The sequence below is a fragment of the Eutrema salsugineum genome, unplaced genomic scaffold, assembly GCF_000478725.1.
Source record: "Eutrema salsugineum unplaced genomic scaffold, Eutsalg1_0 scaffold_11, whole genome shotgun sequence".
NCBI lineage: Eukaryota > Viridiplantae > Streptophyta > Magnoliopsida > Brassicales > Brassicaceae > Eutrema > Eutrema salsugineum.
This window is the reverse complement of record NW_006256901.1, coordinates 1,105,333-1,131,863: the sequence shown is the minus strand read 5'-3', so window position 1 is coordinate 1,131,863 and position 26,531 is coordinate 1,105,333. Positions and strand designations below refer to the sequence as shown.

At 41.0% G+C, this 26,531-nt stretch overlaps 2 non-coding genes across 2 annotated transcripts; both read right to left on the bottom strand.

Annotated features, from left to right (window-relative positions):
- Positions 1-5,197: 5,197 nt before the first annotated feature.
- On the bottom strand, positions 5,198-5,304 carry LOC112089989. The gene has a single exon (XR_002901348.1). It is a non-coding gene; the product is annotated as a small nucleolar RNA R71 (small nucleolar RNA).
- Positions 5,305-10,914: 5,610 nt separating this feature from the next.
- Positions 10,915-11,021, bottom strand: LOC112090069. The gene has a single exon (XR_002901428.1). It is a non-coding gene; the product is annotated as a small nucleolar RNA R71 (small nucleolar RNA).
- Between the last annotated feature and the right edge of the window lie 15,510 nt (positions 11,022-26,531).

Genomic DNA, 26,531 nt, shown 5'->3' with positions numbered 1-26,531 from the left:
TCAAGAGAAACGCGAGCACCTCCCGAGCCACCACAGATTCGATACATTGAGAGGGAGACAAACTCGAGAGTGGACTACGCAAGGCGTTTCAAGAAGCTGAACATCAAACCCACGCCTTGCATTGATTATCATACACTCGAGATGCTTGGAATCAGAGAGGATGTGATCTGGTACATCGATGCACTTAAGCTGAGACCCTACTTGGAGCTGAACCTTCCGACTTATCCTGAGCTAGTCCGTGAGCTTTTAGCGACCGTCACACTCCACCACACGAAGAGGAGGAACCCCAGAGCATCAGATGGCATCTTGTCATTCTCCATCCGCGGACAGCCTTATTCTCTCACCATTTTCGAGGTTTGTGAAGCTCTTAAGCTTCCGTACACTAATGGCATCTACCTTGAAGATGAACCTGATCTTAACCTATGGAGAGAGATGGATAATGGAGCTTACGATAGTGGGAGATCTAAGTCAGCCCTTCTTAGCCACCCAGCAGTGAGAGTTCTGCACAAACTTTTAGCACACATGATCTTCTCTAGAGCCAACATGGGAGGTGTCTTGAAGACTGAGCTCATTACACTTCAGATTCCGTTTATGGATGACCCACGACTTGCCTGCTTTGCATGGATCATATCTCAGAATATGGTAAAGGTGAAGCAAGATTTACATGGTTGCGATGACGCTACTCCAGCCTTCGGGAGTGCTATTACAGCGATACTACAGACTGTAGGATTCGATTTCTCATCTGATGATCCACTTCTCGATGTCTGGTATGATCTACTTTATCTCTCTCGCGATCACACTATCTGTTGTGCCGCTTTCGATCCAGACAGGTTTGGTTACAAGTATTGCACTGGCACTGAGGAGCACCGAGTCCGCTTACCTTCATCATCTATCCCGAGATTGTGCAACGGAGGACGCCCTCGATAGACTCCGGAATCCGATGATTTTCTGCCATCCGTACCTCGATTACCATTCACCATTGGCCAGTACATAGTGGCCAAGGCGAGGCGTGATGCAGCTGCGGCCCGTACTCATTTTCAGCCATCCATTCCGACCGGCCACACCTCATCATCCACATCATCACACACTCATTCCGATCTAGAGCGCAGAGTTGAGAGACAGGGACGACGCTTTGAGCGCATTGTCACCTTCTTACAGGAGCAGCACCAATTCACAGACGACACTTCAGAGGATGAGTGATTGACCAGCACTTCACTACCAGCACGGTTCTATCATCATTTTCTTTTTTTTTTTATCTTATTTTATCTTATTTTGCTTTTATTCACCATCTTCTCACCAACTTTTTCACACTGGGGACAGTGTGATTTAAGTCTGGGGGAGGATGTCTATCCGTACTAATTATTTTCCTGCATTTGCTTTTAAATTTCAAGTACTTTTTAAATTTTAATATGTAACCTATTCGACATTAAGTATTTTTCAGGAATGTTTGACGCAAAACTATGGTGATTTAGACCTGCACACTTCTACACTATGCATGATAGCTCATTTGTGGTTAGCACTAAACTAGGCGGTAGCTAGAGTACTTGCACTACGAACTCCCACCAGAGGACTTCTATTCATGGAGATTCTTTCTAACAGGATATACTAGCTTATTTTATTTGGACTTCATATTGATATCTAATTTTCTCATCATTGATTTTAGGCACGCATCGACGTACACATCTAGGACGTCTTTTACCATCACTTTTACCACTCTTTGTCGTCCTAGATGACCAGTTTATCTTTATCTGGTACCATACCTTAAACCCAAAACCTTTGTTTTCAATCCTCATGCATTCTTTCTTTAGTTTATATCAGCAGATAAGTGCAAAAACGTCGGAGAGAAGAGGAGCGACGCAGTTTTCAGTCACTCGCAAAAGAGACTGAATGGAATTGGGAAGGAAGAGTATCAGAAACATAATAAAGCTTTACAAGACAGATATTAACTGGTGAATTCGTGCTCTCTAAGACTCTATATCTAAAGGTGTTCCCTTTCCTTAAAAAAAAAAAAAAAAAAAACGTGAAAGGCAAACAAAAAGCCTAATGAGTCTTAGATTGTCGAAATTTATGGAGCAATGAGCAACCACTATTCGTTTAAGGAGTTATTGTTTTGAAAGATTTACAAAAATCTAAGTCTGGGGGAGTTTGGAGAGAACTTGAGGAAGAAGACCACGAATCTATGTCAAGAAGAAAGTGACTGAAAACTGTGGATACCAACAGCTTCACTCTCTCTTGCGGTTTTGCATAATGTCCTGCATCCTCCAGATCTTCAGGTAACCATTAAACACTTTAAGCCATACCCCCAAATAATCCTTCTTTACACCTAGCCTAGATTACCTTGCCTAGATTTTCTTTGATGAGAACCACCGAGATTTTTAATGAATGTTAAGAGCTAGTTGACTGGAAGTTAGATCTTAGTGCATAGATTTCTGCATGACGGATTAACGGACTAGTTATGCCTGTATTGCTAGTGAGAATTTTCTAGGCTATCCCCGATTGATGCATACTGATTGATATTAGTCTAGAAGTTTGGTCTCTGAGATTTTGTTTAGTTCCTGCGTTTTCAAACCTCTCGCCGAGATTTAGCCTTTGTTTTGTTTGAGGACAAACAAAAGACTAAGTCTGGGGGAGTTGATAACACCGGATTTTGACCATTTTTATGGATCATTTTAATATCTTTAACAGGTGTTTTTACTCCGTTTTAAAAGGTTTTCAAAGGATTTCTATGTTTCCGGATTTTAAAAGACTTTTCAGGTAATTTGGGATAAAGAGGCACAAAATGGAACAAAAAGACTCTTTTGGATAAATGCAGACCGTCAGAACTCTCATGGAGAGACGAAGACCTTCTCACCGTCTGATCACCCTCAAAATTGGAAAACTTATAGAAGAATCAACCAGCTTTCAAATGCACTTGGTTTGAAGACATTCCAACGGTTGGATCTCAAGATATTCCATTAGCCCCGGAGCCACACGGAGTCGGCCAGCAACTCACGCGACCGTGCCCAACAAGCTATTTGCCGCGGTCAGAAGCTTCCCGACCGCGGCCAACAAGCCAATTGCCGTGCTCACAACACTCCCGACCGCGGCATTCAACCTCCGACTTAAAGCCCACTTATCTGAAGCCCAAAGTCATTCCCAGCCTCAATTCCGGAACCCTAGAGACCATGGAGTATTGGAGACTATAAATACATGTCATTTAGGTCGTTTTTAAGGAGAGCTTTTCATACTTTACAGAAACACTTTTCCTTTAGCCGTTTTTATGAGATTTTTGTAGAAGATTGTTCAAGTCCGAGTTCTTCAATAGAGAAGCTTTCTTTATCTCTTTTCTTTACTGTTTTTCATTACTTTTAATAAAACCAATGATGATGTCGAACTCAGCCATGTCTGAGTAGATCCCGAGTTGGGCTTAGGGTTCCCGAAAGGGGCTCTCATTATCGATTAAGACATCTAGGTTTATAGATCTGGGATTTCGACCTGTTCTCTGTTTATTCTTGTTCTTATTGCATGTATGCTTGATTGATCACCTAGTATCTGATCTAGATAGTTAGTGTTGCGAAAGTTTTTATTAAGTATCAGCCCTAGAATGAAACAAGCGATTTTTTCGTAGGAGTGGAAACCTACCTGCGGCGAGATCGTGAGTATTGACGAGTCTTGTGCAGCTCTTGCGTTCTCTCCCTTCCAGGGCCAGAGTGGAAACCTACTGGTCAGGGTTGCGAGAAACATTTGGTTATGATCACGACAGTGACGTAGTCATACCGCAGTACTCTAGCTCTAGAACCCATATATTGTTATTCGTCAATCCCAATCTATCTACACTAATGTTAAAACCGATTATGATCCCTTAGAGTTCCCAAAAGCTCAGCGTTTTTAGCCATAGTTTACAATTCCATCGATTTTTACTTGCTTTCTTAGACCTGCATTTCAATTTCCTTAGTTCGTTATTTACTTGCTTTATTTACATTTCATGCGATATTTTACTTGCCTTATTTTTGTTTAGTTCGATATTTTACTTATTCTATTTGCATTTCATTCGATTTTCTTTACCTGCTTTTTAGGATAGATTTATTTGCTTTCTTTTTTTTTAGTGTAATTCGCAAGAAAAACAACCAACCTTTAAAACCAATTTAGTCTAGACATAAAGTTAAAAACCTTAGAAGAATACCAGGCACACAAATCTCTGTGGATTCGATCCCTAAATACTACAACTGATTAGCTGTGCACTTGCGGCTTTCATTTGTTTTGTTAAGGGAAAAACTTGTTCCCTCACGTAGTTGACACGAGCACGCATCAAGTTTTTTTGGCGCCGTTGCCGGGGATTTGTTTCGCTTCCTTTTGCTATTTTTCTTGTTTTAACTTTTGTTCTAGACACCTGATCTCTAGTTCTTTCTTAAAGTTTTTCTGAACTATCTTTCCCTTCTTTTGTCTTTCTCTGAATTGCATGAATACCAGGCGTAGACCTGCAGGAGACATTCCAATTCTAGATGAGATAGACAGACACGAAAGAGAACTTCGAAGACTTAGACGAACGCAAGGAATGGCCAACGACGACAAGCCTGGAGATCCTATTAATCGAAATTTAAATATGGACCAAGAAGGGTCCGAACATGGAGAAAACGAAGAGAATGATCACATAGAAGGTGATCATGCTCGACAAGATGGAGAGGAGGATGAGGTTATTCCAAGAAACCACCAGAACCGAGAGAGAGAAGGACGTGAAGACCTTGATCCACCCATCAATGTAGCCGATGGTGACCACCTAGCAATGCAGCCGAATGAACGCGTTCACCGCCCCATTCTGCCAGCAAATCAACACCGAAGACAAGCCAGGAACCATCGCATAGCTGACTTTGATGCACATACTCAAAATTTTCAGAATCGATCTGCGATTCAAGTACCATTTCCAAACCGGAATGAGTTTGAAGTCAAACCTCAAATCATCTCATTGGTGAAGCAAAACCAGTTCCATGGAGTTCCTTCTGAGCACCCAATGGACCATATCGAGCTTTTTGAAGAAATTTGCAGCATGATGAGAACAAACCAAGTTCCACCTGACTATTTAAAGTGTAAGTTGTTCCCTTTTTCATTAGCAGATAAAGCTCACCGTTGGTTGAAGTCTTTGCCTGCAGGATCGATTACTAATTGGGAAGAATGTAGAACTGCTTTCCTGAACCACTTCTACACTAAGTCAAGGTCGAACAATCTGAGAACGAAGATCTCAACCTTTCAACAAGGGCCAACTGAATCTTTCTATGAAGCTTGGGAACGTTTTAAGGAGTATGAACGTGATTGCCCTCATCATGGATTTCATGGATCAAGCCTGCTGAGCACATTTTACCGAGGTTTGCAACCAAAATACAAACTTTCACTTGATACAGCTAGCAATGGAGATTTTGGGCAAAAGACGATAACCCTAGGAAGAGCCCTCATCGAAAATTTGGCTCAAGCCAATAGCAATGACTGTCCTGAATATGATCGATCGATGAAGCAAGCCGGAACAGACAACAAAGAGATAACCGAGTTGAAGAACATGGTGAGCCAGCTTCTGAAGAGCAACAATCGCCCGATCCATGCTTGGGAAACCAACAATGGCGCAGAAGAGGAAGGACCTAGTGATATCGATCACATTAATCAAGCATTTCAAGAAGAAGATGTGAACTACGTAGGAGCACTGGTGCCATACCAAAATCGCTCCAACAACAACTTCAACAACAACTTCCGGAATGCAAATTACAACAATCTCTCTTACCGCAATCCAAATGTGGAGAACCCTCAAGATCAGTACTACCCACCTCAGCAAAAATCATTCCAAAACAAGTTTCAAGGTGGAAACTTTGGAGGAATAGTATCATATCAACCGCGACAGCCATATAACTACCAAGGTACGGGTTTTAACAATCAATTTGTACAACAGCAGGGAGTCACGACGAACCAGCTAGCTTCACAAATCGGTAGACTTGAACAGTCAATCCAACATCTCGTTATGACGAACGAAAAAGCGTCTAAAGACGTGAACGTGAAAGTGGACTGCATGTACAATGATCTGAATGGTAAGTTTGAATCTTTATCTTCGCACGTAAAGAAGTTAGATGTGCAAGTCGCCCAAACAGCCGACTCTATGAAGAGGCAAAGTGGAGTTCTTCCAGGAAGAGTTGAAGATAACCCTAAGAAGTTTTGCAACGCCATAACAACATTGCCCGAAGAAGAGTCCGGAACCGATGGAAAGAAAGAAGAAACCCCAATCTTTGTACCACTGTACAAGGACATCGATCCCAAGCAGCCACCGTTTAAGGTACTCGAACGATCACCGTTTCAAAGGCTTACCAAAGCCGATCACACAAACCGGCATGCCGTTTTCCTCAATGTGGACAGAAAACGGTAATATCCTACTATCTTAGATGAATTTCCAAGTAAAGGAAACAGGCTAAAAGAAAAAGAAAAGGAAAAGTCGAAAGCTTTTGCAAAGATCAAGATTATCATTCCACCGGACGCAACAGAAACTAGTGAGGACCAGATTCAGGAGCTGATCGAAAACACAAAAAGGGTTCTGAACAACATTAAAGTCCGAAAGAAGAGTAAAGGTAAGAAGACTTCTCTTCAAGGAGAAGAAGTAAAACCTCCACCAACCGGAAGTGATAAAGGCACATCAAGTAGAGTGCCATTCAAATCAGCCTGATTCCTCATGCTTACGTCGAGCTAAACGACTTAAAACAAAAGCGCTTAATGGGAGGCAACCCATTTAGGTACTCTTTCTTTTAGTTTTCTTTTCCTTTTTAGAATTTATGCTTTCTTTTTCTTTTTAAGTTTTAGGTATTTTATAAAACAATAAAAAACAAAAAAAAACAAAAAAAATCAGAAAATTAGAAAAACCAAGGAGAAAAAGGTAGGTTTTTAGCTGCTCGGCCCGGCAAAGACGAGAAGATTGGACAATAGGCCGCAGGAGGAAGACCCGCGGTCGCAACTGACGGAACCGCGGCAAAAGGTGCATCGACCGCGGCACCGTGAATGTGACCGCGGCCGAGCCCTCAGCCACCGCGGTCGCGCGTCTCCTGACCGCGGCCGTTGGTTGTTGAGATGATTCCGCGGATTTCTGCCGCTTCCCGGTGTTGCCTGGTGATTCCCGGTTTTGCCTGGTGGTTCCCGGTATTTCCCGAAATGTTCCCGGTAAAACCCGAAAAGATCCTCCGTAAGTTTTAAACTTTCCTAATGTGCAAACAAGAAAAGGTAAGTTCCCGTAAACTTAAAAATTTCCAGAAATTTTCCGTTTTTGCTTCAAAAACTCTTTTTAAAGAAAAGAAACAAACTTTTTGGATCAAAACTCTTTCTTCTCTTCTCTTCCAAAAGACTTGGAGATTTAGGAGAAAGAACACATTTTCAATTTTTAAGCTTTTTAAGAGATTTTTGGCTCAAACCTCACTCTTTTTCGAAGCTGATTTCAATTCTGCCATCAATTCTCTCTTTCCAGCAAGGTATGAACCTCAAACTCACCATTCTTACTCGATTTTGAACTTAAGGTTTTCTTTAAAAACCCAGAATCTTGGTCTATTGATGGTGGAAATAGCTTAAGAATGATAGATTATCCATTTAGGTTATCTTAAAATCGATTTTAGCACCTAGCTTAAGAGGAATTGAGAGTTTTGAAATTTGGATTCTTCATGCTTCATAAAAATCGAATTTGGAACAGCAAAATTGATGAATTTGATTTAGTCTTGTGTGATTAGTGATTAGTATTGGGTAATCTTTAGAATTCACATGGAAATTGCTAATAAAAACCGATTTTTAGAAGATTTCTATGTTGAGAACATCAAAAATCCGAATTTAGTCATGAACTACTTGATTTCTCTGATTTAATATCAATTTTGTTTGCTAATAGTTTTAATTAATCTCTTTATACTAGTATTCGTATAACAGATCTTAATGTGTTAAAATTAGCACCCAAATTCACTCTTTTTCCAAGAAACATTTCATTTTGCAGAAAATGGATGAAACCAGATCCCGAAGGAGCCGTCGAACTGGTGGCAGCTCCGATGACATTCCTGACGATGCTACTCTAGGAGAGTACATGCTGAACCAAGCCAGACCGAGAAAAAGAAGCTATGTGATGAGATTGCTCCAGCAATCAAGAGAATCACGAGCACCTCCCGAGCCACCACAGATTCGATACATTGAGAGGGAGACAAACTCGAGAGTGGACTACGCAAGGCGTTTCAAGAAGCTGAACATCAAACCCACGCCTTGCATTGATTATCATACACTCGAGATGCTTGGAATCAGAGAGGATGTGATCTGGTACATCGATGCACTTAAGCTGAGACCCTACTTGGAGCTGAACCTTCCGACTTATCCTGAGCTAGTCCGTGAGCTTTTAGCGACCGTCACACTCCACCACACGAAGAGGAGGAACCCCAGAGCATCAGATGGCATCTTGTCATTCTCCATCCGCGGACAGCCTTATTCTCTCACCATTTTCGAGGTTTGTGAAGCTCTTAAGCTTCCGTACACTAATGGCATCTACCTTGAAGATGAACCTGATCTTAACCTATGGAGAGAGATGGATAATGGAGCTTACGATAGTGGGAGATCTAAGTCAGCCCTTCTTAGCCACCCAGCAGTGAGAGTTGTGCACAAACTTTTAGCACACATGATCTTCTCTAGAGCCAACATGGGAGGTGTCTTGAAGACTGAGCTCATTACACTTCAGATTCCGTTTATGGATGACCCACGACTTGCCTACTTTGCCTGGATCATATCTCAGAATATGGTAAAGGTGAAGCATGATTTACATGGTTGCGATGACGCTACTCCAGCCTACAAGAGGATGAATGGGAAGAGATTTACGAGTCACCGTAGGGTGTCTTTTTAAAGTTCCACGACTAGGATTTTGGTTGGGCTTCTAGGCTGGTGCACCACATGCTGACCTTTCAGATAATTTGCAAGCAGAGGTACGAGATATGGAGCCTGATTGGTACCACTCCAGTTTGGTTTTCATTGCATGAGTTTGAGGAGATCACCGAACTCAACTGCGGGTGCGTGGATGACTTGGCTTTAACTGATCTTGCCCTTTTCGATGACACGCGTGCATTTTGGGAGCTAATGGGGGTCGATGCCGAGTCGGGCTCAAGCACTATCGAAATTATTGAAGTCTGTTCCAACTGCTCATCATGGTCTCGGGATGATAGGCTGCGGTTGGGTAATTGATGAGTGGAGATTTTGACTCATTCTAACTTGTGTTTACTAATTGTTTTAGGAGTTTTTGGAGTCTTTTCAGGAAGTTTCAGGTGACTTAGAGACCTTATCAGAGGATTGGAGTGTTTAGGAGGCATTGGAGCAAAAGGAGATGAATTGGAGCAATAAGGAGCTATTTCACACGTTTTTGGAGAAATCATCCCCGGAGCACCTGCTCCCGGTTTGGACCCTTCGTGGAGCACCTGCTCCAGACGGGAGTAAAATAAGGAAATCGAATTTTACCTAATTTTAGGAGGAGAAAGAGAATAAAAAAGTCCACAGTCGCCTGTGTTTTTATTATCACGTTTTTCTACAGACTTTCTACGCTTTCTTTTTACAATTTCCTGAACCTTAGAGTTTTTGCGTTCAAAAGATTTCATGAGTTAGAGGATTAGATGCAAATAGGGCTTGATATCTTTTGTCTTCACCATTGTTAGACTTAATGCTCAGGTTGAATTGATCACTCAATCTGCGATTTTAGGTTAATTTGTTCATCAAAAGTGTAATAGGTTGCTAGAACAAACATTGGTGTGCGATTTGTCCTTAGCCAACGACAGTTGAAGTTAAGGCAAATCGTGAACAGATCAAACCTGCTAGCTAATGCTTGTCTGCAATTTTCTAGGTTCAAACGACAGTTTAGGATTTAGGTTGTTAGACAAAGTTATCGAGATCATGACAGTGGATCGATAAGCTTTTCAGTTTGAGTTCGAGACTTGCGTTACACTTGTGCCCTGAATAGTCATCTGGTTCTTATCTCTGAAATTCCTGCGAATTACTTTGGTATAGTGCTTGTTTTAATTTGAATTTAAATCGTTGTTTGCCATTCTGTTTACTTTTTAGTTTTCGAAACAAACCATCTTTCGTCTTAGCTTTAATTCAATCCTCACAAATTCATAGAGTAACACTGGTCCTCTGGATTCCGAATCCTTTATATTACAACTACATCACTGTTCTATTGCAGTAGAAACTAGGAGTACATCCAGTCTGAATCAAATTTTGGCGCCGTTGCGACGGGGACCAATTCGTTACCTTTGATTTTTGGTTTGAAATTCAGACTAAGGCTTTACTAATTTTTCTCTCTTGTTCTCTTGTTTGCATGTGTTTCAGGTGTATGTCAAACATATCCACAAGGAGCAACTGCACCGATCTTGTTTCTTTGTCGAACACCGAGCTAGCAAGAGTCGAGCGAGAAAACAGACGTCAAAGGCCTATTCAAGCCAACATGGGCGATCAAGGCAACAATGACAACATGGCTGTCGAGCTACAACAGCTTCGACAACAATTGGAGCAGCTGCAAAAGGCGCAGCAAGACAGGGAGCAGCCACAACCTGCTATTGGAGACAAGGACAGTCCGCATGCTTACTATCACAACAGGGCTGCGATTGCTCCTCCAACCATTCAGAGGCAAGACTTTGAGATCAAACCTCAACTGATCTCATTGGTGAAGCAGCACCTCTTTCATGGGCTTCCTGCTGAGATTCCGATGGACCACATCGAGAATTTTGAGGAGATTTGCTGCACGACTGGATCAAATGGGATACCAGCCGATTTCTTGAAGTGCAAGCTTTTTCCATTCTCACTTGCGGACAAAGCTTTGTGCTGGCTGAAGTCATTACCACCTGGATCATTGACTACATGGGAAGAGTGCAGATCAGCATTTTTGGACCATTTCTACACTAAGGCCAAACTGCAGCTCTGAAGAACAAGATCTCGTCGTTTAAACAGCAACCTGGTAAAGCTTTCTGCGAAGCTTGGGAGAGGTACAAGGAGTACCGAAGAGAGTGCCCTCACCATGGGTTCTCTGATGAGCAGATTCTGTCGACCTTTTATGATGGTGTCAACTGGGATTACAGGAATGCTTTGAATGCAGCTAGCAATGGCGATTTCATGACTAAGTCCAAAGAAGCTGCTTATGAGTTGATTGAGAACTTAGCTGCAAGCTCCAGCAACAAATCTCAAGAGTATGACAGGTCTAGCAAATCAGTTTATAGTGTGGAGTTGAGCAAAATCGATGAGCTTACAGCAAAGGTGAATCTGCTGTTGAGAGAGAACAAGAGATCTGTGCATTTTGCTGATGAGGTTGGTGATGCACCTCTTGCTCAAGAGTTTGTAGATGCAGAGAATAATGATCAGATGGTGGTAAATTTCGTGAATGGACAAGGGTATGTGCAGAATCGCAGTTTCAACAACTTCAGAAGCCACCCGAATTTATCCTATAGAAGCAACAATGTTGAGAACCCTCAGGATCAGGTCTATCCGCAGCAAGGAGTGCAGAATCAGTCAGGATTTCAGAAGAACTTCTCCAGCAACTTCCAAGGAAAGCAGTTCATCACCAATCAGAATCGATTTCAAGGTGGAAATCAGCAGAAGTTGCCTTTCACAAGTCTACAGCCTTCTTCGAGTTCCTCAAATAACTCGCAGGATGAGCTGAAAAACTTGATGCAACAGCTGCTGGTTAATCAGCAAAAGTCTTCCATGGAGATTAATGCCAAAGTGGACACCATGTACAATGATTTGAATGGCAAGTATGAGGCTGTGTGGACTCATGTGAAGAAGCTGGATGTTCAGGTAGCTCAGACTGCAGAAGCTGTGAAGAGATCACCTGGAACTCTCCCTGGAAAAGGTGAAAACCCCAGGAATGAGTTTGTGAATGCTATTGAGCTTAGAAGTGGGAAGACTCTACATGCTGCACCAACAAGCTCTGTCTCAGAAAAGAGGAAGGAAAAGGACGTGGAGCACCTGCCCCAAGAAGAAGAACCAGCTCATGACGTAAAAAAGACGAAGGAGCACTCTTCCTCCATCGGAGCACCTGCTCCAAAATCTGGAGCACCTACTCCAGACGTAGATTTGACGAGGGAGCACCCTGAGCCAACGAGGGAGCACCTGCTCCAGCCCCCTGCTCCAGCAAACATTCCTGCAAGAGTTTACACGCCTAAGGTACCTTACCCACCAAAGAAGTCTAGCAAGGACTTAGAGGATGCAAAGTGCAGGGAGATGCTGAAGGATTTGACTGTAAAACTCCCTCTAGCTGATGCTGTTCAGATGATACCAGCCCTTAAAAGATACATGAAGGGGTTAGTGTCTGGGAAAGCTGTTGAGGAAGAGAGTGTCATGATGGTTTCGAAGGAGTGCAGTGATGTGCTTCAGAACAAAGTGCTGAAGAAGAGAAGTGATCCAGGAAGGTTTGTTCTCTCAGTCAGGATTGGGAATGTACTGTTTTCAAGGTCTCTCTGCGATCTGGGTTCAAGTGTGAATCTGATGCCTTACTCTGTAGCCAAGCGATTGGGTTACACCAGATTCAAACCGACGAAAATCTCGCTGGTATTCGCTGATAGATCAACCAAATTCCCTGTTGGTATACTCGAGGATCTGCATGTTCAGATAGGTGATACACTCATTCCAGCAGATTTTGTGGTTCTGGAGCTTGATGAAGAACCCAAGGATCCTTTGATATTGGGTCGATCCTTCTTATGCACAGCTGGTGCAATCATAGATGTGAAAGGAGGAGTGATAGATCTCCAGCTGGGAGATATGGTGGTGCGATTTGAGATGAATAAACTCTTCAAGAAACCAATGCTGGACAGACAGACATTTATCATAGATGATGGTTCAGGCATTGCTGAAGAGGTTGCTGAAGAGGTTTTGGCCATCGATCCTCTGAAAGTTGCACTCACCAAAGCTGAAGGAGAACATGGGTATTTGAGTGAAGAAGCTGATGGGTTTGCAAAAATGCTGAATGCAAGCACGAGGATGCAAAGGCTGGGGGCGTACATGAGCTTAGAAGGCAAGGAGAGCTCACCTGCAGAAAAAGCCGACGGAACACCTGCTCTGAATCCTGGAGCACCTGCTCCCGACGGCTTGATTGATGGACCTTGGAGCGAATTGAGAGCTCCGAAGCTTGAGCTCAAACCCCTTCCTGTGGGGCTCAGGTACGCGTTTCTAGGACCCAATTCGACATTCCCTGTGATAGTGAACTCTGAATTGAACAATGTAGAGATTGCCTTGCTTCTTTGTGAAATTAGAAAGTATAGGAAAGCTATAGGATATTCACTAGATGACATTCCAGGGATTTCTCCTGATCTTTGCATGCATAGAATACATCTAGAAGATGAATCAATGACTTCTGTAGAACATCAGAGGAGGTTAAACCCGAATCTACAAGATGTTGTAAAGAAAGAGATAATGAAACTTCTAGAAGCTGGTGTGATCTATGCGATTTCAGATAGTAATTGGGTTAGTCCGGTTCATGTAGTTCCTAAGAAAGGTGGCATCACTGTGATAAAAAATGATAGGAATGAATTGATACCAACTAGAACTGTTACTGGGCATCGAATGTGCATAGATTACAGGAAATTAAATGCTGCAACTCGCAAAGATCATTTTCCTTTACCATTTATCGATCAGATGCTTGAACGTTTGGCTAACCATCCTTACTACTGTTTCTTAGATGGTTATTTAGGTTTCTTTCAGATCCCAATCCACCCGGACGACCAGGAGAAGACGACATTCACATGTCCTTATGGCACCTTTGCATATCGCAGAATGCCATTTGGCTTGTGTAATGCTCCAGCAACATTCCAACGCTGCATGATGTCGATTTTCACTGACCTGATTGAAGACATAATGGAAGTTTTCATGGACGATTTTTCTGTCTATGGAAGCTCCTTTTCTGTCTGTTTGTCTAATCTGTGCAGGGTCTTGCAGCGGTGTGAGGAGAAGCATCTGGTGCTTAACTGGGAGAAATGCCATTTCATGGTGAGAGATGGGATCGTGCTGGGACACAAAATCTCAGAGAAAGGAATCGAGGTGGACAGGGCAAAGATCGAGGTGATGATGAGTCTGCAGCCACCAACATCAGTCAAAGGGGTTCACAGTTTTCTGGGCCATGCAGGTTTTTACAGACGCTTCATCAAAGATTTCTCGAAGATTGCCAGACCTCTGACGCAGCTGCTATGCAAGGATGTGAAATTTGAGTTTGATGATGCATGTTTGGAGGCATTTCACACTATCAAAGGAGCTCTAGTCAGCGCTCCTATTGTCCAGCCACCAGATTGGGAACTACCTTTTGAGGTCATGACCGATGCTAGTGATTATGCAGTGGGAGCAGTGCTGGGACAGAGGAAAGAAAAGAGGCTCCACGTCATTTATGATGCTAGCCGAACACTCGACGAGGCTCAGTGCAGATATGCCACAACTGAAAAGGAGCTTCTTGCAGTGGTTTATGCTTTTGAGAAGTTCAGGTCTTACCTTGTTGGGTCGAAAGTTGTTGTTCACACAGACCATGCAGCTCTGAAATACCTGTTGACGAAGAAGGATGCCAAGCCAAGGCTCCTTCGATGGATCCTTTTGCTGCAGGAGTTTGATTTGGAGATTAAAGACAAAAAAGGGATTGATAATGGTGTTGCAGACCACTTGTCGAGGCTGAAGATAGATGATGACATTCCACTAAATGACAGCCTTCCTGACGAACAAGTTTACGCCATAGAAGTTTCTGGGTTCGACGAGCACCTGCTCCCCACCGGAGCACCTGTTCTGACGAGTTTTTGCAACCAAGTTGACATAGATCGGCATTCTAGTTTCCCATGGTTTGGAGAGATTGCAAATTACCTTGCTGCAGAGCAGGAACCTGCAGGTTTTGTGGGAAATAAAAAGAAGAAGTTTCTGAGGGATGTGAGGCACTACTTTTGGGATGAGCCTTATTTATACAGGCATTGCTCTGATGGAATCTTCAGAAGATGTGTAGCTGATGAGGAGATACCAGGAGTGTTGTTTCATTGCCATGGATCCTCTTATGCAGGTCACTTCGCCACTTTCAAGACTGTGTCGAAAATTCTCCAAGCTGGGTATTGGTGGCCAACGGTGTTTCGAGATGCAGCGAGTTTTATCTCCAGGTGTGACACATGTCAGAGACAAGGGAACATCAGCAGGAGGAATGAGATGCCTCAGAATTTCATCTTGGAAGTAGAGATTTTCGATGTGTGGGGTATAGACTTCATGGGACCTTTTCCATCATCTTATGGGAATGAGTATATTCTGGTGGCAGTTGACTATGTGTCAAAGTGGGTGGAAGCTCTGGCTAGTCCCACAAATGACGCAAAGGTGGTTTTAAAGATGTTCAAATCTGTCATTTTCCCAAGGTTTGGTGTGCCGCGAGTGGTGATTAGCGATGGAGGCTCTCACTTCATCAACAAAGTCTTTGAAAACTTGTTGAAGAAGAATGGTGTAAGGCATAAGGTGGCGACCCCATACCATCCTCAGACGAGTGGGCAAGTTGAGGTTTCCAACAGGGAAATCAAGAACATTATGCAGAAGACTGTGAGCACCACAAGGAAGGATTGGGCAGTGAAGCTTGATGATGCTCTTTGGGCATACAGAACAGCTTACAAAACACCTTTGGGGACTACACCATTCCACTTGGTGTATGGAAAAGCATGTCATCTTCCAGTGGAACTTGAGTACAAAGCTGCTTGGGCAGTGAAGCTGCTGAATTTCGATGCAAAGAGTGCTCAGGAGAGGAGAGTAATGCAGTTGCATGAGCTGGAGGAAATTAGGCACCTGGCCTATGAAAACTCGAAGATTTACAAAGAGAGGACAAAAGCTTTCCATGACAAGAGGATCCTCAACAGAAGCTTTGCACCAAACGATCAAGTATTGCTCTTTAACTCTAGATTGAAATTGTTTCCAAGGAAGCTGAGATCGAGATGGTCTGGACCATTCACCATCAAGGAGGTTCGACCATATGGAGCTGTAGTGTTGCTGGACACTAAAGGAGGCGAGTTTGTTGTCAATGGGCAGAGGTTGAAACCATACCTTGCTGGTCCAAATATCGCAGAAGGTGAATCAGTCACCTTAAGCGATCCTCCTCAAGCCTAAATGGCTTTCCAAGTCAAGCTAATGACTTAAAACAAGCGCTTGGTGGGAGGCAACCCACCGGTAAGAGTCTCTAACTTTGTGTCTCTTATTCTTAGCTACTAACTTTGTTTTTAGATTCTTTGTTTCATAAAAAAAAAAAAGAAAAAACAAAACAGAAAAAAAGAAAGCAGGTAGAGGTTTTTAGCGATGGAGGTGAAAAGAAGAAGAAGGAGAGAGCAACCCACCGGAGCACCTGCTCCATCTGATAGGTTGGTTGCTCAAAGCGTAAAAACTGACGAAAGAGCACCCCCCTCCCCAGTCGGAGCACCTGCTCCACAGGGTGCTCACCACGTAAAAAGTGACGAAGGAGCAACCCAAGGGAAACCGGAGCACCTGCTCCGGCACCTGCTCCAGACGAACAAAAGACGAGGGAGCACGCAGCTCTGTTCCGGAGCACCTGCTCCGCCAGGGTGCTCCACATGTGCGAACCAGGTAAGTTTTTTGGACACTTCTCTAGCTTATTTTTACACCGGGGACGGAGTGAAGTAAGTCCGGGGGAGGGTCGTGTCCCTTGTACTTCTTTCTTTTGCTTTCTTCCTTTTAGTACTTCCTTTGAGTCAGTTTTAGTTTGTTTCTTTGAGTCATTTTGTTTCTTTGAGTCAGTTTGTTATATGAGTCAAGTCAAAGCTTGTGGGAATGAGGACCAATTCTATGATGATTTCAGACCATTTGTGAATCTTGGCCATCTTCTTCTAGTGATTATTGCTGCAGAATCATCTAGATCGACTAATGGAAAATCCAAAGACAAAGCAGTAGACTAGAGGAGCCCAGAATTCTTGACTAATCCATTGAACCTAAGCTAATTTCTCAGCTCTTCATTTTCCTCATCGATCAGGTTAGTGCTCATAGGGCTTGACTCCTCATTCTTACCTGACAAATAAAGACCTGTGTGATAGATTTGGTATTCCTCTCTTATGTTCTAAGCATTGTTTCAGGCTGTTTCTAAAAATAAAAAAAAATGGACAAAAGGCAGAAAAGATTGAAATGATTTTCTTTTAGAAGTAAAGGGTTAGGAAAATTTCCAAGGATCCCATTATTTTACTTCTAAAGTGGAATGATCACACAAGGGATGGAAGCGAGGGGTAGGAAAATTTCCTGTGACCCCATTATTCGCCTACACCTTTGATATATAATGAGGGGACAAACCGGGGATTCGGTGGCAATCACCATCAATACTCGCGTCTTTGAACCTTGTTATATGTGCCAAAAAAAAAAAAAAAAAAAAACCAAAACAGCTTGAAAAGTGAAGAAGTTCGGGGGAGAGGAAAGGTACTTTTGTGTAGTATGGTCAATTTGTTAAGGTATAAGTATGGGAACGAGTCTAGAAGGTCCTTAGCACTAGTTTTATCGATGAGACTCAGCAATGATGGGACATGGATGATGTTATGAAATTGAGGGACTAATCTGGAAAGCTGCAGCGTCTACGGAGAAGTACATGCAGGTTAGATTTTTGATTGATTTTGTAGCAGATTGTCACATGCCTTGGTCAGGTTTACGGTCTTTTGAGTTTTGCGAGTTCCCAGCTTTATCCAGTCATTCTTTTGGAGTTGAATTTGAGTTTGTTTGAGGACAAACAAGGATTCAAGTTCGGGGGAGTTGATGAGTGGAGATTTTGACTCATTCTAACTTGTGTTTACTAATTGTTTTAGGAGTTTTTGGAGTCTTTTCAGGAAGTTTCAGGTGACTTAGAGACCTTATCAGAGGATTGGAGTGTTTAGGAGGCATTGGAGTAAAAGGAGATGAATTGGAGCAATAAGGAGCTATTTCACACGTTTTTGGAGAAATCATCCCCGGAGCACCTGCTCCCGGTTTGGACCCTTCGTGGAGCACCTGCTCCAGACGGGAGTAAAATAAGGAAATCGACTTTTACCTAATTTTAGGAGGAGAAAGAAAATAAAAAAGTCCACAGCCGCCTGTTTTTTATTATCACGTTTTTCTACAGATTTTCTACGCTTTCTTTTTACAATTTCCTGAACCTTAGAGTTTTTACTTGTAAGCTTTTGGGAGAAGAAATCTGCTACACTTGAGAAGAATTCTGAACCCTATTATCTCTTCTGCGATTTTTAATCCATGAATTCCTTTTCATCTGTTGCTGTGTTTCTTTTCTCCATGTCTGAGTAGATCTCTTAGCTAGATTAAAGCGTTCAAAGGATTTCATGAGTTAGAGGATTAGATGCAAATAGGGCTTGATATCTATTGTCTTCACCATTGTTAGACTTAATGCTCAGGTTGAATTGATCACTCAATCTGCGATCTACGCTGGTTTCATAGTGGCAACGAGACCTGGCTTATCCACAAATGTCAACCATGCCAGACTAGTGATGGATCTCGAAGGTTTTAAGAAGTTTCCATGGGGAAGAATTGCTTTTCAGCATTTGATCAAGTCTGTTAAGGAGAAAGATCTCAGCAAAAACATTCATATAGAAGGATTTGTGCAAGCTCTTCAAGTATGGGTGTACTATGCTCTGCCGGATTTTGCTGCTGAATTTGGCGACCCATTGCCAAATGATATTCAACCTCTTCTGCTGGCTTACAAAGGATCAAGAGGATGAAAGAACGTCAAAGTAAACATGCTAAAACAGGTAATGTATTAGTGTAGTAGACTTCTATGTAATAATGAATTTTCAAAGTAGACTTCATGTGTTGACTTCAGGAGTAGACTTCTATGGTAGACTTTAGGAGTAGACTTCATAAGTAGTTTTTCGAGGCTTCATATGGCTAGTAATTCATTTACTTATTGTGTTTTTCCAGGCTCGCATACAGTGCTGCGTGGCTAAGGACTTGGCGGATATGTTTCCCGTGTGGGATGATGACGAACAGGATCCAGATATTGTCAAGATTGTCAATGCAATCCATGACCCCCATTTCAAGTTCTCAAAAAACCATTGGCCTTTGGAAGGTGTTTTGGGTGCACACATCGTCAAGGCAGAAGCCGGAAAGAGGAGCCTTTCCTCAGATGAATCAAGTCCCAAGAGACCATGCACAGCATCTGCCTTTGCAAAAATTATTATTTGATATTGCTAAATGAAAATGTATATTTTTAAATTAAGTAGAAGTAAATTTATTATTTAGGTTTTACAAATTGTAGACTTCTATATTGAAGTCTACTAAACCGAATAAAATAACATAACTGAAATTTTAACCGAAATTAAACCGGGAATAACTGATACTATATACGGAAAAGGTTTAGTTAAACTCAGAAATATAATTCTACAAACGAATTCTACAAACGAAATCTACTACAGAAGTCTACTAATGTCATGTAAACATATAAGTAAACACAAAAAACATAAAACATGGAGTCAACTAATTTCAACGCGGCCATTCATTTGCAAATCCAGGAATTGTTTTCCAGAATATGGCACATTCCAACATCCAGAAGCAAGGACTGCAGAGTTTGTCACCATATGAGTCGACGAGGCTTTCATCATCCATCCAGTGCTGGTTTGGCAGATTCATACAAGCACAACTTCTTGATTGTGCCTTCGCAAAAACATGGAAGACCGGTTTGTGAAACGCGTCAGGCTTCTTATAAGTGGTCGGACACCTGTTGATGTGCTGCATAGTCTTCCTCATCTTCGTTGCCTCTGCCGGAAGTATACCACGAATGTGGTTAAATACATCATGGCTACCATCTATGGTTAAAGAGAACATAACCACGGAGTAAGTAGCCATGAGGCATCCTCCATTTGATGACACCTTTATTAAGTCAAATCCTTCTTGGATGCTATCTTCATAGAAGATTAGAGAAACGCCTCGTAGATATTGCGCTGTAGGATTTCTACACTCCAAACAGCGCTGAAAGAAAGCGTCAACCCTCCCATGTTGATCCCAGACCCATGGAATCGTCAAAGTTATTAGATCAGCGGCTCTTAAAAAACCCTCTTCATTAGAAATCTCATTTAGATGTTTGGAGGAAACCCTTGCTCTACAGAGCCCACCGTAGGAACGAGAAGTGATTTTTAAGAGGATATCACACAGAATGTCGGAAGGGAGAGAGTTGAAATTTATCTGGTTCGACATCTTCAAAGGATCTGGAATGAAACTATAATTCGTCTAAACCCGAGAATTTATAAGCTGAAATACAGTACACAAACAGGTACAACGGTTATACGCACTGTTAAAGTCGTTAAAACAGTTACATATATGAAGTCGTTTCAAACATAACCGAAAACAAAATATCACATACATAGTAGACTTCGACAGGAGACTTCCACATTAGAATTCACTAGTTGACTTCCATAGCAGACTTCTTTGAGAACAATAGATGCTTTGTCCTCCTATTCCGGAGCCTTCTTGTTATTGTCCTGGTGAGTCTTCGACGTATAAGTGAGAGACACAAAGTATAGAAAATAAAACTGTCAACATTATTAGATGAGTTTAGCTCAACTTACACAATTCGGTAGGGTATGATCAGGTTTCTTGCATTGTGAGCAGCTGTATAGTTTGTGCAGCTTCCTTGGCTTCTTGCTTTTCCTCCTAGAAATTTCTAGCCATGATTGCCACCGAAACTTCTTCCGTCTGCCTGGTTCGCGGCGAATGTCTTGTGGCAGACATATTGATGTTGGGACTCCTTGGACCTCTGAAATTTGGGGATATATGTTGGCAGAGTATGCGGCAAACAAGTAGTTTTTTTAGTAAGTCGGACATACAAGGGAATCCACAGCTATCCCACCGGCTAATGCAGCTGCAATAGCATGTGAACATGGGATCTTCTCGATATAAAACACACCACATTCACACATTCCATTTTCCAAATCAACAATACAATTCTTGGTTCCTCCTTTTACATAGAATCTCCAAGTGTCAATTTGGTCCACCTCCATTGCATCTGCATAATTTCCACGAATCTTCGAGTATTATGTGTTGTGAGATTCAAAGCATTCTCTCTGCGCTTTAAAAACCACCAACCGAGCTTGTCTCGTATGAAATCCAAGAGGAATGAAATGGGATAGCCATGGGCCTTCTTAAGTGCAGCATTTATAGACTCTGCAACATTGCTAGTCTTAATATTGTATCTGTCTCCAACAAAATGAACTCGGGACCAAAGGGAGACATCGGCTTCTTCCAAATAGTCAGCAAGGTTAGGCTTGATCTGTCTCAGCTCCGCCATGTACCGGTTGTAGTCATAGAGGTTGTAAGCATAAGCCACACATTTTACCAAGTACAACAACTGCTTCCCCCTAAACTTCGTTACTATGTTATGTTGTAGATGGTAGTAGCATATCCCTCGTTTTGCCCATGGGAAAATAGTTTGACAAGCTTTCTTAATAAAAAGATGTCTGTCATAAACTATCACCAAAGGATAACCATCTGAGACACATTCACGCAGTTTAGAAAAAAACTATTTCCATGAAGCATCATCTTCACCATCAACAATTCCAAAGGCCAAAGGAAAAATCTGAAAGTTTCCATCTTGTGCGGTGGCAACCAACAAGGTACCTTCGTATTTCCCTGTTAGATGACATCCATCAACCACAATAACTCTTCTCATGTACTGAAAACCGGCAATAGATGCTCCAAATGCGAGAAATAGATATTTGAATTTGTTATTCGAATCTACATGAAGAGCTGATATAGTTCCCGGATTGGCTTTGTTCACTGAATGTAGGTAAGCTGGGAGACTCGCATATCCATCTTCAGCTGTTCCCCTGACCAATTGTTGGGCATATATCAAAGATCTGTATGAAGTAGTGTAATCCATCTTGATGCTAAACATATGTTTCATTGAAACCCTGACATGTTCTGGTGTAAGTCCATCAATGATGCCCCAGTGGCTTATAAACAGCTTGCCAATATACTTAGGATTAGACTTCCCTCGCTGACCCATTCGATGGGCTATTGAACATGTGTGGTCTTTCACATATTTTGTCACCCAAAAATTTGATGCATCATTCTTCACGCTCGCTCTAACCATCCAAGCACATCCTTCCACTCGACATTTAGCCACAAAAAGAGTCTTGGTAGACTTCTGTGTTTTAAAAGCAAATTTTAACATTATCGCAGTCAATCTAACCTCTGATAACAGCTTCTCTTTTGTAGGGAAACTTGCCCTAACATATATATTATCAGACCATGACATGGGCGTGCTCCCTGTTTCACCATATCTGTTTCTGACATTTTCAATACAGACTTCATCTTCACCATCATCTTCATCTTTCACTTTACCATAGACACTGTAATCTTCTCCATCAGAGTAAGCTGCATCGTCGACATCTTCTCCATCATCGTTCACATCAGAAATGTCTGCCTCATCATCGGTAGAATGTTCTGAATTTTCCTCAGACTCCTCACCTAAATCTTCATCTGATCCTTCCTGGTTCTCCTCAGTATCCATCTCCACTCGACTGGACACACAAAGATGTACCATATGCACTCTGCTTAACGCAATCAAGCTTGAAACTTGTCTATCATTGGTGACATGCATTGGAGGTGTACTGGAGCCATAGTTTGCAAAATTGAGACTGGTAGTGCGTAGGTTAACTCGATGAGCTCAGTCTTCTTGCCCAAGTTATAATCATCTCGCGCCATCTCAGTAAGCTCCCCCAAGGTGCAACCATCGTTCAAAAACCACATTCTTCCACCTTTGCCCATGTCAACAACAAAATGCCATGAATTCTCCTCAATCTTCCACTCACCGTACACAACTGGAATTTGAGCCATTCTCTGAAAAAATAACCATATAAACCATATAAACCATATTAGCAAACACTGCATAGAGAATTTTTGTATCAAGAGTGGACTTCTACCGAAAAGAACATTAGTAGACTACACGACGAAGTCTACTTTGATAAGCTAAGTACATAAAAAATCGAAACTTCTGATTCAACAATAAATATCCAATGAAATGAAATTAAATTCACTGGGTAGTTCAATCACTTACTAAGAAGCAATTCTAAACCAAAAATTTTGAAAAATAGTTTATAAATTTGTTTAAAACACATTTTAAAAAAAAAGTCTAAAAGTAGACTTCTAAAACAGACTTCGAATGTAAACTGGAGGAGAAGTCTACTTTGATAAGCTAAGTACCTAAAAAATCGAAACTTCTGATTCAACAATAAATATCCAATGAAATGAAATAAAATTCAATGGGTAGTTCAATCACTAACTAAGAAGCAATTCTAAACCAAAAAATTTGAAAAATAGTTTATAAATTTGCTTAAAATGCGTTTTTAAAAAAACGTCAAAAAGTAGACTTCGTAAGCAGACTTCAAATGTAGACTGGATGAGAAGTCTACTTTTTCAATGAGAAGTCTACTAATGAAGTCTACTAAAAAAAAGGTCATTTTTGCAATTGACCAATCTGTTGACTTTTCATTCAGTAGACTTCAGGAGTAGACTTCAGTAAAAAAAGGTTACTTTAGCATTTGACCGATGCATTGACTAACAGAGTAGACTTCTATTGTAGACTTCATGTTAGAGTAGACTTCTCTGATAGTCTACTTTTGAAGTCTACTTTTTTAAATAGAAGTCTACGGAACAAAATAGGTTATTTTTGCAATTGATTTTTTTGAGTAGACTTAAGTTTGACCGAACAAAATAAGTAGACTTCACAAAGAAGTCTACAATTTGTAGACTTCTTTGGGAAGTCTACTGAAGTTTTTTAGAATTTTTTAAATTTTTTAATTTTTGAAAAACAGAAGTCAAACACAAAAATGACCTATACGTTTTTGGTCAAACTACAAAAGTAACTTAAAAGCAGAGTTCGTATGCAGACGTAAACAGTAGACTTCATACGGAAGTCTAAATCAAAAAGTCAATACGGTCAACTACAAAAATAACCTTTTTTCTTTAGTAGACTTCTTGTGCCTTCAAACGAAGTCTACTAAGTTTTTTTTTGTTTTCAAAGGATGTCGAGTAGACTTCTCGTGAAGTTTAACGAAGTCTACTTTTTAAAAGTCAATTGCAAAAATAACCTTATGTTGACTAGTAGACTTTAGTATAGTTCACGAGAAGTCTACTTTCGCGATATAAAAACTGAAATGTGTAGAAATTGAAGTGCGAGGATTACCTTTAACAAAATTGGGCTCGCCTAAGTTTCTCTTATCCACCCAGAACTCAGGATTTCACCGAAATTAAACAACTCAGGTGTCGAGTAACCAGAAATCACCGAAAAAGCATGGCGCGAAGCATTGTAACTTTGCCCAGATGTTTTGGAGAAGAAATTATGAAAGAATGAGCAAGGTTATGAGTGAATGAGGTTAGATATTTGTTTTATTACAGCTTTAAAATTGGTTGAGAAGCATTTATTCCATTAAAATGGTTGTTCATGGTGGTTGAAGAAATTGAAGAAGATGGCATTCTCGTAATTAAAAGGTCTTTAGAAGGTCCAAGGAGACTTTAGCCAAATTAAAGAAAAATCGAAATAATAAATGTATAATGGCATTTTCGTGAATAGTTTAAGTGGGAAGGATAAAATTGTGAGAAAATGGCAAAAGTTGGAGAGAGAAAAAAAAGAGGTTAGTTTGGTGTTTGACTTTGAAATATGGGTTAAATCTAAAACTCTCCCTTTAAAATGACATATTCTGCTGCCTTCAAAACCAATTTTCATCACAGGCTACAAAATTGATGGGCTTTTCAAGTTAATGTCCAACTTCCTATTAGTATGATATTGTCTGCTTTGGGTCTAAGTGGCAAAGCCCGCACAGATTTGTTTTTTGGGTTCTTAAGGCCTCATACTAAACTATTGGACATCTTACTTATATACTAGACACTCTTTGTCTAATCTTCCGATGTGGGACTTTGATTGATATCCCAACAATCCTCCCCTCAAGCCAAGAACCACACAAACTTGTGGTCTCCCTTCTTCCGCGAAACTTGAACTTGTCCAAGTCCACCTTTCCAGAACCTCGCTCTGATACCAGTTGTTGGATTTTTCAAGCCCATGTCCAACTTCCTATTAGTATGATATTGTCTGCTTTGTGCACAAGTGACAAAGCCCGCACGGATTTGTTTTTGGGTTCCTTCCCAAAAGGCCTCATACTAAACTGTTGGACATCTTACTTATATACTAGACACTCTTTGTCTAATCTTCCGATGTAGGACTTGGATTGATATCCTAACAATCCTCCCCTCAAGCCAAGAACCACACAAATCTGTGGTCTCCTTTCTTCCGTAAAATTTGGCACCCATCTTGTATCGCCCAACCTAACCCTTCGCGCACCGTTAGGAATACTTTCGACACAAGGCATTGGTACCCCAATCGCAAGGTCACCTTGAGGGCTTTCCTCCTACACCGAACACACAGCCCACACCCACTTGTCCAGATCTACCTTTTCCAGAACCTAGCTCTGATACCAATTGTTGAGTTTTTTAAGCTCATGTCCAACTCTTTATTAGTATGATATTGTTTGTTTTGGGTTCAAGTGGCAAAGCCCGCATTGATTTGGTTTTTGACTCATTTCCAAAAGGTCTCATACTAAACTGTTGGACATCTTACTTATATACTAGACACTCTTTGTCTAATCTTCTAATGTGTGATTTGGATTGATATCTCAACAAAAATCATATCCAAAGTTTTAATCGCAAATCCTATAAAACTGTTTACGGAAAATTGTTGGCTTCAGAAGTAGAAATATTTTTTATTTATTTTTATTTCTCAATTATAGATAAAGCACTTGTTTATACTAAGTAGTAGATTTTATTTTTTTTGGGGCAAACAAGTAGTAGTTTATTTTTTATTTAATTTTAGTACGTTAATTTGTTGTTTGGTTAATTGATATATAACGTCCGAGAATTAACGAACTTTCTTCCGTACACATAACAAACACAATCCGAATGAGATTAACTGCACTGAAAAAAAAAATTTGAGATTACTTGACAAAGTCTATAAAAGCAAAAAGGCAAATGAAAAATCCGTAAACAGTTTTTATGTTAATTTTTCAGTACTATTGTATACATATTCGCTGAAATATTCACAAAACGGATACAACATTTAGATTTCGGCGCATTATAAAATTAGCCAATTAAAAAATGGCAAATGGAGCTAACTGATCCAAACAAGTCTTTTAGGGAGAATTTCACATAAAGGGAATCACAGACCTTGATGCTACACAAGCCTCACATCTTTGCTTCTTATAGAAATAACGTACTTTGAATCCCCAAAAAGCATTTAAAGATCTTCTCGGATCCGCAGAAAAATTCATATCTATATTCATTTGAATATTTACAAGCATGTATACATCACAAGTAAGTAACTCCTTAGACGCACATAACTACATATGTCAGTGTCTTGAACCATATGAATGGAACATATATGTTCAAATAATTATTATATACAAAAAAAAATTATTTGGTACGATCAACTTGACTCTCTCTCTCTCTCTCTCTCTCTCTCTCTCTCTCTCTCTCTCTCTCTCTCTCTCTCTCTCAGTTCAATATGAATATGGGCAATTTGG